General features: G+C 43.6%; 1 protein-coding gene and 1 pseudogene across 4 annotated transcripts in view; both read right to left on the bottom strand.

Annotated features, from left to right (window-relative positions):
- LOC126334735 (vacuolar protein sorting-associated protein 18 homolog) overlaps positions 1 to 17,045 on the bottom strand; it is a 259,374-nt gene that overhangs the window by 43,817 nt on the left and 198,512 nt on the right. The gene's annotated exons all lie outside the window — the stretch shown is intronic.
- On the bottom strand, positions 13,517 to 13,634 carry LOC126337123 (5S ribosomal RNA; annotated as a pseudogene).

Genomic DNA, 17,045 nt, shown 5'->3' with positions numbered 1-17,045 from the left:
GGCTGAGGATAGGAACGGTTCTCTGCTCAACTAACTTGCAGTAAATCATGACTAAAGTAGTGCCAGTTCACATGTGATGTCCGTCTATAGCTTGACTGAACTGAATTGGTCTGGTTCCTAAGACCTTGTTTAGCTTTATCAATTCATGCTCTTTTCAGCACCACAAGCAGAAACGTCTGTATCACTCATCTTTGCCGGGGAACGACAACTGCAGCATCTTCCACAAAACAAAGAATTTACGGCACACCAACAAAAAGACACTGGTAGGAGCAGTTGAAATACTCTCATTTACTATAGAGAAATGCTCTATAGGAAAACTGGCTAGAGGCAGAGGACTGCATCAAGACACTTCTATTCTTGAATAACGCACACGATGCAGTTCAGTGAAATGAAACTGAAATTCACGTTCATGACAAATGTAACATTACGAAAAAAAGTCTTCCAAAGTTTCTTCGGAATCATGACACGAGCAAAATACGTGCAACTCTGTAAAATGTATCTGAACGGCACATTTAATAAAGCTTGGATCAATCAATCTCTCTCTCTCTCTCTCTCTCTCTCTCTCTCTCTCTCTCTCTCTCTCTCGCCCCGTTCGTGAATTTCTCAGTGAAAGCAACAAGAACTATGCCATAATAGTTCTGAAAAGAGCGAGTTCAGGTTGCAGAATGAAATAACAAACCAGCGGTTTTCACAAGTGTAAGAATGCCTCATGTCACCTACAATAGCCGACCGCGGTGGCCACGTAGTTCTAGGCGCTGCAATCCGGAACCGCGCGACTGCTACGGTCGCAGGTTCGAATCCTGCCTCGGGCATGGATGTGTGTGATGTCCTTAGGTTTGTTAGGTTTAAGTAGTTCTAAGTTCTAGGGGACTGATGACCTCAGATGTTAAGTCCCATAGTGCTCAGAGCCATTTGAACCATTTTTGAATCACCTACAATTCCTCCTAAACTCTTATTTCTGTATAGCCGATTTTCCCACTTTCTTTACAGATTACACTGATGGAGGATTCAAGTGCACCTGGAAGTTTCATTTTGTACATGAGCAACGAGTTTATCTTTCTGTTTTATTTATTTATCCCAGCAACATTATGTCATTAGGTCCTCTCTTTCACAAAACCAGGCATTTTTAAATTCGCGAATCGGAATAAAATACTGTATAATCGACAACGTGAACGAGTTTTGGGGAATGCAGAATTTTTTATGAATTACAGGCAACAATTAAATAATCCCCATATTAATTAATAATGAGAAATAATATGAAAATATCACCTGGTTTTAAAACCGTCAGTTGGATAGAAGCGAGGCACGTTAGAGCGTTCAAAGAATGGTTGCAGTATCACCTGAACGTACTCATCCCTGTAATTTGCGGATACCAATGTTTCAACTTTATCAGACACAAATTCCAAATAACTAATGACAACGATGGTATTACCTCTGACAGCAGTTAAAGGTTACTGATATTACAGTGTCGGGACTGCCACAAAGCCGCCGCCGCCGCCACCACCACCTAAACTTTTACTGCGGGTTAAAACTATAATAATACGATCTAAAGTACCTTCTACTTTAAACACAAACTGAATGCTTGAGTTGTGACCGTGAAACTAGGGTAATGTGAAGTCTGTTCTGCACTGTTAAAACAAGCAACACTCGCTTTTCACAGAAGAAAATCGCTAATGACTTCCTTGTGACATAAATACGACGTTTACTTCAGAAGACGAAACAACAGACATAGGAAAGCAAATGGATTCTCAATTCTCAAACTAAACGATGAGATCTTTTTTATAATCACGATACAATTGTACATGAAGCCCTTTTTGGGTTTATAAGCGATGATAATAGGAATATATCCTGCACTGTTATTAGACGACCAACACTTTAATCATATAGAGTATGAGTTTTTTACATGTTTACGGGTCGCAGTGGGTTATCAGGGACAAGGGACTTGTGCGCAAAGCTGGGGTCTGATAGTGTCCCATAAGAGTTCTACCGGATTCACATTAGGCGAACTTTGTGGCCAAGATATCGACGTCAGTTCATTCTCATACTTCCTGAACCAATTTAGGGCGATTCTGGCCTTGTCACAGGGACAATTATCCTGCCAACGGAAATGGGAGGGAGGGGGTGTAGTGTCACCATCGGGGAAGCGGGGAAGACACCAGGCATGAAGTGATGCAGACGGTCAGCAATAAAGTACACTTAGCCCACGGCGGTCTGCGTGCGTGGCATAGTGTGTGATCCACACACGACCATCGACCGCGGGCAACAAGAAACGTGATTCATCAGGCCAGGTGAAACGTTTCTATCGACCCACGGTCCAATATTCATCTACATCTACATGATTACTCTGTAATTTACAATGAAGTGTCTGTCAGAAGGGTCATTGAACCATCTTCAAGGTATTTCTCTACCGTTCCACTCTCAAACATCGCGCGGGAAAAACGAATATTCATATCTTTACGAACTAGCTCTGATTCCCCTAGCTTTATTACATTTTATTACGATGATCGTTTCCCTCCATGTAGGTGGGCGCCAACAAAATATTTCACACTTTGAGGAGAAAGTTGGTGATTGAAATTTCATGAGAAGATTCTCCAGCGACGAAAAATGCCTTTGTTTCAATGATCGCCACCCTAATTAGCGTATCATACTCGTGGAACTATCTCGTACGGCTCGCGGCAATCCAAAAAGAAGCTGCTCTCCTTTGGACTTTTTCGATGTCCTTCGTCAATCCCATCCGATGCGGAGTCCACAACGCACAGCAATACTCCAGAAGAGTTGGGATAAGCGTGGTGTAAGCAATATCTTCAGTATACCAGTTGCGTGTTCTGCAAGCATAGTGTAAGCAATATTTTCAGTATACCAGTTGCGTGTTCTGACTAAAAAACCTCGTCCTTGGTTTGTTTTCCCGACAACGTTATCTATGTGTTGTTTCAATTTAAGTTATTCGCACTTTTAATCTCTATGTATTTAATTGAATTTACAGCCTTTAGATTTGTGTGATTTATCATTTAACCGAAATTTAGCGGATTCCTTTTAGTGCTCATGAGGAAGACTTCATATTTTTCATTATTTAGAGTCATACTGGCACTTTTAGAACCCTACAGATGGCTTGTGAAAATCGTTTTGCGATTGGTTTTGATCATCTAATGACTTCACACAACGGTAAATGACAGCCTTACCTGCAAACAGTTGAAGAGGATTACCGAGATTCTCTCCTAAATCTTTTATGTAGATCAGGAAGAGCAGAGGCGTACAACACTTTCTTGGGAAAATCCAGGTATTATTTCTGTTTTACTCGACGACTTTCCTTCAATTACTACGACCTGAGACCTTCCTGAAAGGAAATACAAATCCAGTCGCACAAGTGAGACAATACCCCATAAGCACGCAATTTCATTAGAAGTCGTTTGTCAAGAATGGTGTCAAAAGCCTTGTGGCGATCTAAAAATATGGAATCAATTTGACATGCCTTGCCGGAAGCACTCATTACTTCGCGAGAATAAAGAGATAGTTGTGTTTCACGAGAAAGATAATTTCTGAATACATGTTGACTACTTTTTAATAAATTGTTTTCTTCGGGATAATTCATAATGTTCGAACACAGTATATGTTCCAAAATCCTACAGCAAATCGACGTTAGCGGTTCACCGTATTACTCCTATTTTCTGTCTTCGGTATTGGTGTGAGTTGTGCAACTTTCCAGTCTTTAGGTACGGATGTTTCGACGAGCGAGCGGTTATGTATGATTGCTAACTATGGAGCTATTACATCATCATACTCTGAAAAGAACCTTAGTGATATACAATCAGGACCCGAGGACTCGCCTTTATTAAGTGATTTAGGCTGCATCGCTACATCGCGAACCGAGCGAGGTGGCGCAGTGGTTAGCACCCTGGAGGACGACGATTCAAACCCGCGTTCGGCCATTCTGATTTAGGTTTTCCTTGATTTCCCTAAATCGCTTTAGGCAACTACCGGGATGATCCTTTGAAAGGGCACAGCCGATTTCCTTCCCCGTCCTTCCCTATTCCGATGGGACCGATGACATCGCTGTTTGGTCTCCTCCCCCAAATCAACTAGCCAAAGTCGCGGATATCTACTTCTAAGTTACTCGTGTTTGCAACTGTTCTTTATTCGAATTTCGGGATATTTATTTCATATTCTCTGGTGAAGCAATTTCTAAAAACTGTGTTTAGTATCTCTGCTTTAGTGGCACTGTCATGAGTTACAATACCACTGTTATCTCACAGTGAAGGTGTTGATTGTGCCTTGCTGCTGGAGTACTTTACATAGGATCAGAATCTCTCTGGGTTTTCTACCAGATTTAAAAGCAGGGTTTCGCTGTGGAAACTACTAAAAGCATCTCGCATTGATGTTCGCGCTACATTTCGAACGTCTGTAAAACTCGACCAATCTTGGACGTATTACGTTCATTCGAATTTGGCATGCTCTTTTCGTTGCTTCTGCAACAGTGTTCTGACCTGTTTCGTCGAATCTCAATGATCCCGTGCATATGCAATCGTAACAGACAATGTTGTCAAAATGGATCAACATGGGTACCTGTAGAGGTCGTCTGCTGAAGGGCCTCATGTTCAGCAATGGGCGCTGTACGGTGTGCTCCGGAACACTTGGGCCTGCCACAGCACCTAACTCTGTCCTCACGTATGCCACAGATCGCCGATTATACTGCTTCACAGAACAGGCAAGCCTCCGAACTCTGTGTCCTGTGATGATGAGTGACCGTCCAACACTTTGGCTACTTGTGGTTTAACGGTTCTTCAACCACCTGTCATAGATACTCGCGACAGTAGCAAACGAACATTCGACCAGCTTCGCAGTTTCCTAGATGCCCTTTTCTAGGTGTTGGTTGATATCAATCTGCGCTTTGTCGCTTTTGTTACTGGATTTCCCCCTTTATGGCTCCTATCGTTCCTAGAATTATTCCCCATTTGTCTCTGCTGCGCTTCTATACCGTTCACGTCCGCTAGACTATCAGGCAGCATTAAATCTCGCGGTGGGCAGTGCCATGTTTGGGCTCATCAGTGCATCTGAAATACACGTGATTATATGCTTTCTGTAACTACTTTCCAGTAATACTGGGGTTTGGTTGTACTTACGCTATGTGGTCAAAAGTATCAGGGCACCCTTAAAAACATACTTTTTCATATTGGTGCATTGTGTTGCCACCTACTGCCAGGTACTCCATATCAGCGACCACAGTAGTCATTAGACATCTTGAGAGTGTAGATTGGGGCGCTCCGCGGAACTCATGGATTTCGAACGTGGTTAGGTGATTGGGTGTCGCTTGTGTCATTTCCACACTCCTAAATATACCTAGGCCCACTGTTTCCGATGTGATAGCGAAGTGGAAACGTAAAGGGACACGTACAGCACAAAAGCGTATAGGCCGACCTCGTCTGTTGACTGACAGAGGCCGCCGACAGCTGAAGAGGGTCGTAAAGTGTAATAGGCAGACATCTATCCCGACTATCACACATGAATTGTAAACTGCATCAGGATCCACTGCAAGTGCTATGACAGTTAGGCAGGAGGTCAGAAAACTTGGATTTTATGGTCGAGCGGCTGCTCATAAGCCACATATCACACCGGTAAATGCCAAACGACGCCTCGCTTCGTGTAAGTAGAGTAAACATTGGGCAATTGAACAGTGGAAAAACGTTGTGTGGAGTGACGAATGGCGGTACTCAATGTGGAGACCCGATGGCAGAGTGCGGGTCTGGCGAATGCCGGGTGAACTTCATCTGCCAGCGTGTATAGTGCCAACAGTAAAATTTGGAGGCGGCGTTGTAATGGTGTGGTCGTGCTTTTCATGCAGGGGGATTGCACCCCTTGTTGTTTTGCATGGCACTATCACAGCACAGACCTACATTGATGTTTTAAGCACCTCCTTGCTTCCCACTGTTGAAGAGCAATTCGGGGATGGCGATTGCATCTTACAACACGATCGACCACCTGTTCATAATGCACGGCCTGTGGTGGATTGGTTACACGACAATAACAACCCTGTAACGGACTGGCCTGCGCAGAGTCCTGACCTGAATCCTGTAGAACACCTCTGGGATGTTTTGGAACGCGGACTTCGTGCCAGGCCTCACAGACCGACATCGATACCTCTCCTCAGTGCAGCACTCCGTGAAGAATGGGCTGCCATTCCTCAAGAAACATTCCAGCACCTGATTGAACGTATGCCTGCGAGAGTGGAAGCTGTCATCAAAGCTAAGGGTGGGCCAATGTTCAACATGAAAGCAAATTGGCGGAGAACGTCTCGTCATTCACGACACACTACTCGATCCAATGGGGGTCAACAACTTCCAGTTAACAGTACTCCTGCAATTGTTTATCACAAGTAGGTAATATTCACTTGTTGAATGTGGTTTTTCTGCAACAAGGAGAGAGCGCGAGTGCTTGGGTTAACAGAGTTACCCTCTTTCAACAACTGAAGCACGTGAAACTTGCCTTTCCTTTCAAGCCAGTAGTTTTCGTACTGGATTACCTCCCACACACATACCTTGCTTCGCAAGCTGTACGAAGCTGAAGCTCGTGCCTTCAGGAAGCAAACAGCTAAAGAAGCCACAGTGAAAGAAAACAGACTGCCGCACATAATCTGCCGCATAAGCGAGAAGTGGTTAGAGGAACGTGACCGCCAGAGCGCCCCTCGTAACATGCGCCACGCCGTTGCGAGAAAAGAATGATAAAACCCCGTACCAGTGTATGAGCAAGATTATCTAGTTAATGAAATATATTATATAAACAGAGAAGGAACTAGAAAACAGTAGAGTTATGCACACACAACGTAAGAAAATGAAGTAAATACTCGTATGTAAGGCACTCTACATTAGGTGAAACTATCAGCGAAATGTCAGCACAGTATCTCAGCGTATCCGGTCAGTGAGCTGGCTGGTCTCTTTACTTCATTTTCTTACGTTGTGTGTGCATAACTCTACTGTTTTCTAGTTCCTTCTCTGTTTATATAATATATTTCATTAACTAAATAATCTTGCTCATACACTGGTACGGAGCTTTATCACTCTTTTCTTGGAACGGCGTGCCGCATGGTACGAGGGGCCCTCTGGCGGTCACGTTCCTCTACCACTTACTCGCCTGTGCGGCATTCTGGAGTTAGCGCTAACAGAGGATGCTGATTATGTGCGGCAGTCTGTTTTCTTTCATTGTGGCTTCTTTAGCTATTTGTATTATAATTTTGCATTATTCTGTACACTCTGAAAGCGGATTATTATTTATGTCATTATCTTTAATGTTGCCATCTGAGGTATGTCATTTACCGTCTCTTAAATTTTTCCTTTCTAACAATCTAAGGTTCGTCGTGTTTCATTTCATCGCTTTTTATTGCTGTAATGCTCTGACACCTTATAAGCCCATTGCTGGTGCCACTGTGACCCCAGTATGTGGGCATGTTTTTATAAAACGGGTATGCCTCTTCATATTTAAAGCGCACAAATGCACATGTACGTCAGTATAACTTTTTATTATGGTCTATTTTATTGTTTTAAGCTGTAGACAATCTGTTAGTGTATATGTGTTTTTCCCATTTTTGCTGCAGATCTGAAGATGGTCATTATAGAATGAAACCGGCAAAAAAATTGTGTAAATTTGTGATCACAGATGTACAGTAAAGGAAATTTATTCCATATTCGGGTCACTGTTCGATTCGCGACCATGTCGCAGCTTGTGAAACAGAATGTACTTACTGCAAGTGGATATTTTGCGTTCTAAGTGAAAGCATTATTCGACCTCGGAAAACGTTTACATTCGATCCCATGTGGAGATTTTTGTGAATTTGCAATGGTGATCGAAAAGCAAGGTTAGACTCCGCGAACTTGATCCAAGTATTACTGTTAGATTGGGTCTAAGGACAAAACGACATTCTCTTATTTCGAGACCCACTGAAGTAGCGTCGAGAGTTTCACCACTTGCCATTCCATCATTCACAGTTGATTGTATGCATGTTTGGATCCACGACCGGCGGAGAAGAAGACCAATTGGGACACTGAGACAACTTTGCCGGACATGAAGTAAGCCAACTTCGTAACGGTGAATCAGGAAACTTACAGGTGTGCTAGACGCTTTTTCTTTACGTGTTTGTCTACGTAGTCCTACCTCAACAGTTCGTGAAGAACAAACAGTTCGTGAGGAACAATTCGCGCTGTTAGCATGTTGGGCGCAGTAATGTGTGAGGTCATGTCAGGAACATTCGTTATATTTCATTCAGATTAATTAGTTAGGCAGTGGGGTGTAAGTTTAAAAGGAGTCGCTACACAGGTCATATCTTATGTGGGCAAAATACCGTTAAAAACAGTGAAATTTAAATAGGAAGTGCTACATTCCGACTGACTTTACTGTCAGGAGCTGCAGGAAGAGCTAAGTCTACTCGTATATGCAGCCAACTTGGCGCCTTCGCACAGTAGGGTCACCTGATGGGAGAATAGCTTCTGCCGACGCTCGCCTCCCTGGGGAGCAGTGGGTTTGAGCTTGCGTCGTCTAAGTGCCCAGCCGCATTGACCCCGTCCGCCAGTCTGGGCGGGCCTACACTGCTGCTGTCCGTCGCCCAGAGGGGCGCTCTACTGCCGCCATCATCATCATCAGTCATGCCCCGCTGGCTCCGAAAACAGGTCGGTGGCCAAGATTGCATTCTCTTGTCCGTCGCCAGCAGCCGTGCTGCCTTGCGACAGCACTCCGCTACTATGCTCAAGCACCACGCTGCCGCCAGCCACCTTCAAGCACGCACCAACTTCCTCGCGGGCAAACTCTGCAGCCAGCACGCTGCAGCGACCATGTCCGACTACGTCACGGGAGGCTACTCAATGTCCCTCCAACTACGATTCCTTCACTGCAACTGTTGTGAACAAACGATTTTCCTAACCAAGATGTCTTATTGACGGGCCACCGTCCGACTCCTGCACCACCACCACCACCACCACCACCCCTGCCGCTGCAGACCACGTGCCGGCGGGGGAACTGTACATCATACTGACCTGTCAGTACTTCAATCAACCTTGCACCGTAGGGGTCACTACACGAACCCTACACGTCTCTACAACACGGATATCTAATCACATAAAGTGTAATAAAAAGAAGATCTTCAAATGTTCAAAACAAAAACTTGCAGTTTCGAGGCTGGAGCAGAAGAAAGAGACATCCTCAAGAGCTGCCGCTGAATACTACCAAAATCCACTTTGTGACCTTTCTGGCAGTTCATATTCTACTACAAATTCCATAACATGCAAAAGGCCATACTATACCAAAGAAAAATGATACACGCTACAAAACAAAACTGCGTGTAATTCATTAGCATCCATCGAAAGATAAGCATAATAAACTGGTAACACGTAGCAGGTAACTGCGAACTGTAAACGTAAATGCGAATTGTAAACTTTTAAAGAAGACATTGCTTGCATGATGAGGGGCCCCACCGTTACAGATAAAACAGTGGATCTTGCATCGTCACTTGGAGTAATTTCTCCCACTACGAGTATCACCGTTGCAAACGTAATTGATTCAGTACCGCGTAGTCCACAATTTGAACAAAGAAAGAAATTTACCTTGTAGGAAAAATTTCTTACATAGGCATGCAGTATAATTAAATGGTTAAAAGAAACTACGCAAAAGAGCCAAAGAAACTGGTACACCTGCCTAATATCACGCAGGGTCCCCGCGAGCACGCACGCGTGCCGCAACACGACGTGGTATGGACTCGACTGATGTCGGAAGTAGTGCTGGAGGGAACTCACACCAAGAATCCTGCAGCGCTGTCCGTAAAACTTTTAAGAGTACGAGAGGGGGGAGCTCTCTTCTGAACAGCACGTTGCAAGACGTCCCAGGTACGTTCAAGAATGTTCATGTCTGGGGAGTCTGATGACCAGCGGAAGTGCTTAAACTCAGAAGTGTGTTCCTAGAGCCATTCTGTAGCAATTCTGGACGTGTGGGGTGTCGCATTGTCCTGCTGGAATTGCCCAAGTCTGTCGGAATGCACAATAGACACGAATGGATGCAGGTGATCAGATAGGATGCTTACGTACGTGTCACCTGTCAGAGTCGTATCTAGGCGTATCAGCGGTCCCATATCACTCCAACTGCACATGCCGCACACAATTACAGAGCCTCCACCAGACTGAATGTCCCCTGCTGACATGCAGGGTCCATGGATTCATGAGGTTGTCTCCTCGCCCGTACACGTCCATCCGCTCGATACAATTTGAAACGAGACCGGGCAACATGTTTCCAGTCATCAACAGTCCAATGTCAGTGTTGACGCGCTGAGGCGAGACGTAAAGTTTTGTGTTGTGCAGTCATCAAGTATATACGAGTGGGCCTTCAGCTCCGAAAGCCCATATCGATGATGTTTCGTTGAATGGCTCGCACGCTGACACTTGCTGATAGCCCAGCACTGAAGTCAGCAATTTGCGGAGGGGTTGCACTTCTGTCACGTTGAACGATTCTCTTCAGTCTTCGTTGGTCCCGTTCTTACAGGATTTTTTTCCGACCGCAGCGATGTCGGAGATCCAGATATTCACGGTACACTTGGGAAATGGTCGTACGGGAAATTCCCCACTTCATCGGTACCTCGGAGATAATGTGTCCTATCGCTCTTGCGCCGACTGTAACACCACATTTAAACTTACTTAAATCTTGATAAACCGCTATTGTAGCGCCAGACACTAGACACTTGTTTTATATAGGTGTTGCCGACGGCACCGCCATATTCTTCCTGTTTACATATCTTTGTATTTCTATACGCATGCCTATACCAATTTCTTTGGCGCTGCTGAACCTGTCTTTACTATTAACACGACATTTAATATTTCAAGCCGCAAAGGTTCAAATGGTTCAAATGGCTCTGAGCACTATGGGACTTAACTGCTGTGGTCATCAGTGCCCTAGAACTTAGAACTAGTTAAACCTAACTAGCCTAAGGACATCACACACATCCATGCCCGAGGCAGGATTCGAACCTGCGAGCGGAGCGGACGCGCGGTTCCAGACTGTAGCGCCTAGAACCGGCGGCCACTCCGGCCGGCAGCCACAAAGGTACTGACGTAATTAGCTGCCAGTGGACATTGATTTATATTAATGGAGCAAGTTGAAAGTTTGTGCCGGACCAGGATTCGAACCCGAGTCCCCTGCTTACCAGGTACATGCGCTGACCACTACGCAATTCGGATACAGTGTTCACCAGAACCATACGTAATAAAAGCACGCCTCCCGTCAGACCCAATTTCTCAACTTATACAACACACTAGTGATGTGGTGCCCCTGCTCATTAGCATCATTATTACTCGCGGTATCTCGCCGATTCCCGAAAGAGTTTGAGCTTGGTTTGTACCTGCACTGAAGGAACCATTAGCCCGCATCACCTAAATTATATATATGGTGTCTATTCTGTCGGACGTGTGCGAATAGATGGTTCAAATGGCTCTAAGCACTATGGGACTTAACATCCGAGGTCATCAGTCCCCTAAACTTAGAATTACTTAAACCTAACTAACCTAAGGACATCACACACATCCATGCCCGAGGCAGGATTCGAACCTGTGACCGTAGCAGCAGCGCGGTTCCGGACTGAAGCGCCTATAACCGCTCGTCCACATCAAAGTGGTGTCTGTTCTTTCGGACATTTAATATTCCATCTCAAGCTCACGGGAAAATGTAACTGTTTATTGCTCATGTGCGAAACAATGAGTAACATACTGGTCGTCGAGAGACGTTTTGCGACATTCAACATAACATGAGTCGCTCCTATTTCTCTGAATCGCTTTAATCGAATCTTATCTGCACGCCAGGTCGACAAAAGGTGCGGGCTAGCCCTACATACTGACATAACTGCGTAAAAACAGTAAAGAACATACGCACTGAAATGTCTTCTTATTTTCATATTTCATATCAATTTAGTTTCCCATCTTGTCACGTAACATTTCATGCAAAGATCAAGGAGAACTGTATAGTGTTCATCAGTTACGAGTTGTAGCAGAAAAACAACGAGACTGTATTAATGGAAATACTGAGAATTTAATCTTCCCAACAGTTCCATACCAGTCCATTCAAGATTCAACCCTATCTTTTAGCTGCGTAGCTGTACAGCGCGGCATCACTAAAATTTTATTTTTGTCTGTGTCACGAGAAATGGAAAAGCTGTTGAATACGAGGGTTTGATGACTTTCGAATAACTTCTAGCAACATATACCTTTACAGGACATATCAACAACGCACTTACAACTTCGACAACACGAAACATTTAAACGCGCGTTACCTGCACATATGACTTCTAGCTACTTTCGTTGGTGATCTAAGCACAAGACACAAGAATAACAGCGTGAAGAAACCGGAGTCCGGACTCACCGTAGCACCGTCAATGGAATGCCCACAGTTCTCCACACCTCTTATTACCATTCAAGAAAAAGATTTACAAATGAATTGCTTTGCATTACAGAATAGCCAACACTGATGTGAGGTTAAAACTTTGCGTCGTGATAGAGTTATTCATTGCGGAAGGTGAAACGCCATTCAAATTTCTGAACATTTGCAGAATTCTCACACCAGATGTCAAGAACAGAGGTCAACGTATCATCATCGCTGAGGTCATTAGAGATATACTAGTAAACTCACGATTCTTTAACCGGTCCTGTTCGTGAAAAATGCCAAAAATTTAAATGAATTATTTCTGGTGTATGAAAAGAGCATTTCATGCCAATTACAAAAATCTATAGTTTATGGACTTTTCATTTTCTATTTGTCCATAAACTTAATTTGAATGCAATGCTGAAAAGGTACCACGCCACTCTCTCATTTTAAAGTGTCTACGAATGCATGAAGTATTTTTCTTTTCCTTACTTTTTTCAGCTTTTAGATGTGGACCGTAAACGTATGTGTATTCTAGAGAGCTCTGACTACTGTGATCTAAGTACTGGCATATCTAGAAGGCTGTGGCTTAGCTGCAACCAATGATCTTGTGTTTGTTTACTTCTTGCTTTCGAAATCTGAGACAAGTTTGGTTAATAGATAAGGCTGTGTTGCTCTATTTCAGTGTATGTGTTTTCTGTGTTAGAAATGCCGAAATGAAGAAATTTAACACGAAGCGCTAGTTTTCTTAGGGGTATTTTCCATGTTATCTCCCAGTATCCCTATAAAATCTTCCTTGGGGAAGCGGGTATCGAAAACATTATTTGTCGGGCTGGCAGTGTTGAGGAAGAGGTACTAGATACATTAATAACTTTCATTGATGGGACAATTTCTAAGATTCGTGTTCTAAAAAAATTGCGAACTCCAGATTGGAAGGAATATGGTTTATACCCGAATTGTTAATGTTCAGTTGTGAGTAACCAAATAGGAAAGAGCTGCAGAAGCTCTTACCATAGAGGCTAGGATAAACAAAAACAACACACCGCTCTCCCGGCCGTATATCAGTTTACGAGACCGGACACGCTACTTCTCAATCAAGTAGCTCCTCAGTTTGCCTGACAAGGGCTGAGTGCACCCCGCTTGCCAACAGCGCTCGGCAGACCGGATGGTCACCCATACAAGTGCTAGCCAAGCCCGACAGCGCTTAACTTCGGTGATCTGACGGGAACCGGTGTTACCACTGCGGCAAGGTCGTTGGCCGACATGTGGGATTACTGATCCGAATTTTTAAATATAATTTCACAGTAAAATAAATTTTGTATATTTTTCACAGATTATCATCAGAAGGGGAAACTGGAGGTATAACACAATATCCTGAATACTTTCTGCAGCCTGACTGGTTTTCTGAGCTGTGCAGTCAGTGGTGCCCAAGGAAATGGTACCTCTGCTAAAGAGTTTTTGGTTTTTTTTTTTAGCCTTCTGTAAATGCTGTTGTCAACATCACAATATAATAGATATCTAACCGATTTTCTCAGAAATACTTCGACTATTAACTCTATCTGCATGTACAAATTCTGAGCTACTTCTGCTTTACAACAGTAATGCGAAGGCAGAGAGACTGTTAAAACCATAGCCTATTCAGGGATGGTTCGCTTAAAAGATCGAACTCCCATGTATAAAACAGCTCAAAACGTCTGATTACTTTACTAATGTGTTAAGCATTTGACTTCAAGCAAGTAACCGAGGAACAGTTCAGGAAATGTTTGAAATTATGCTTAAAGTTGTTTGGAACGCACTAAGTGCTCTCATTATCAAACACTGCATGAATATAGTCTGGATAATTTTTGTTCTATTTCAAGGAAAAATCTAGTTTTTCACGCTTTTCAATGTTTATGATGTCATGTCTCGTGAAATGTGTGTCGTAAAAAAAATTCATTGATTTATGTAGTAGATACGGCATGCAGAGTGTGTTGCGAATAGAATCAGTAGTAGAGAAGTAATAAACTGAAACGACATGCCTAAATCTGAAGTTTTACTGCGCACCGTTATAAGTAAAAGCTAGTTTTCCCAAACATCCGTATGTTTATGACGTTTCATCTCCTGAACTATGTGTCGTACAAAGATATAATTTTGCCGGTAAATTCAGTGGTATCTGTGATAACTGTCTGCAAACTGCGCTGCGATTAGAGTTGATACTACAGAAATGATAAATTTAAACGTCATTTTACTCCATGGACGGCGGAAGTGTAGTAAGCGATGAAGTTATATGCTTTCATCGTTCTGAGGAGAGGTGGGAGGGGGGTGTCAGCGAGGAAAAGTCTCAATGAAGTTTGAAATTATACACTATTGGCCATTAAAATAGCTACACCACGAAGATGACGTGCCACAGACGCGAAATTTAACCGACATGAATAAGATGCTGTGATATGCAGATGATTAGCTTTTCGGAGCATTCACACAAGGTTGGCGCCGGTGGCGACACCTACAACGTGCTGACACGAGCAAAATTTTCAACCGATTTCTCATACACAAACAGCAGTTGACCGATGTTGCCTGGTGAAACATTGTTGTGATGCCTCGTGTAAGGAGGAGAAACGCGTACCTTCATTCGATCCCTGCGAAATCCTACATGTCAGCAGGATAATGCACGACCGCATGTTGCATGTCCTGTACGGGCCTTTCTGGATACAGAAAATGTTCGACTGCTGCCCTGGCCAGCACATTCTCCAGATCTCTCACCAACTGAAAACGTCTGGTCAATGGTGGCCGAGCAACTGGCTCCTCACAATATGCCAGTCACTACTCTTTATGAACTGTGGTGTCGTGTTGAAGCTGCAGGAGCAAGTGTACCTGTACACGCCATCCAAGCTCTGTTTGACTCAATGCACAATTTCTAAGAGTAATACTTATTGTGTTAAACATTTAACGTAGGATTACACCTCTTAATGAGTAGATTACGACAGCATTTTTAATGTTTAAACTGGACCAATAATTACGCGAAACATTGAAAATCAAATTTTGGTTGCCCCTGGAAGCTGTTAAATAGGCAACCTGCAAGTCCCACACATTACATCACGTTACACCGTGCGTGATTCTTAGCAATCGCCAGTGAACGACGCGTTAATTTCGTTTCTTGTATTTCAGTGGTCAAGCCAGTATCAATTATTAAAAGCTGGGTTATCACAAGGTTGGTATCCAAAGTTTTGACTACGTCCATTAGAAACTTGAAGGAAACAATAGCTGAGCTTTTGAAGGACTACATCGCGGAAGGCCAGAAGCTATCACTGAACGCGTGGCGAGATCTGAATTCATTCCACTGAAGAGGCCAATCTATGGCAAGGCGTCATGCACATCTGCCGGGTAATAGCTAGAGAGGATTGAGCTTTCAAAGCTACTGCCAGAAGTTCTCCTTCACAACAACAACAAAATTTCTCCGGACGCCACGGACAAAATTGGACCATTGTATTGTAAGGTTTTGACACATCCAGACATCATTCTGAATCTAGTGTGACCCAGTTGTCACCTACTCAATTTGTTAACAGCGAACCTTCGGAAAAATCACTTCCAGCATCAGAGTTTGAGGCAAGATGGTAAGGGGATTGATTAGGAAACGAGACAAGGATTTGTACTCTGTAGATACCGGTGGCGTATTTCAACAACGGTATAAAAACCATACGGAATGGAGGGGATTACATCCAATGACAACGCATTCACAAACAAGATTATCGAAAATTTCGTGCAAATTCAGCACATTTTTTCAGTGAAGCAAAGGATGTTACTTTCTGAGAGACCTTACTGATAATAATGTCATAACCATGAGTACCTGTTAGCGTTCAGCAGTATTTCATGAATGTGTGGAGGGTCGTGAAATACTGTTCAGTGGTTTTATTTGCTTTGAAAATAGGCCAAACAGTCTATGGCGTTACGCAAACCAATGGTCCGACGAAAGGCGCGTGTCCTCGGCTGTAAAAAAAAAAGAGTCGGTGCAATACGGCACGACTCACCTGACCAGCCAGCAGCATGTTCTCTGGTTACGGCCGACTGCAAGGGTCGAATTACGCAAAGTGGGCCGCAGCCGTTGTCGGAGATCACTAGCAAGGCAACACCCCGATGGTGTACGGTTTCCTCCATACTGCAACGCCAATAACCGGAATCGATGGTCAATATTGCTGCGGCGCGGACAATCGCGAACGATGCCTTGAACGCTGGACAGAAGCATACAGTGATGGAAGCATTCCTTATTAACCCTTTATTTACTGGCGGGACTTTGAAGTCTCGCAAATTCTGTGTAAAATTCTGTACCTCAACAGCTCATTAGACCTGTAGGGACCGGAAGCTCCCATTCCATACAGTTTGCGCTTCCTACAATGGATGTCATTAAAGCCTGTCTGCCATTCCGAAGCCTATTCATCAGCCTGAAATCTGAACGGCTGTATTGCAAATGGCTGTTTGGTGTTTGAAACAACGCTGCAATTTTGCATAAGTAACAGTAGTTATATGTGAACTGAGGGTAGTGATAATTTCTATGTAGCTATTTTTATATATATAATATTGTTAATTTGGAATAAAAAAACGATACAGTACCCTCGTAACATTCAATTATAACGTAAAAATGATTGGTATTTCACAGTCCGAGTCACATACAACGTAAAAATGATTGGGACTTAACA

The sequence above is a fragment of the Schistocerca gregaria genome, chromosome 2, assembly GCF_023897955.1.
Source record: "Schistocerca gregaria isolate iqSchGreg1 chromosome 2, iqSchGreg1.2, whole genome shotgun sequence".
Taxonomy (NCBI): Eukaryota; Metazoa; Arthropoda; class Insecta; order Orthoptera; family Acrididae; genus Schistocerca; species Schistocerca gregaria.
The sequence above is the reverse complement of the archived record's forward strand: the minus strand, read 5'-3'. Positions and strand labels throughout refer to the sequence as shown.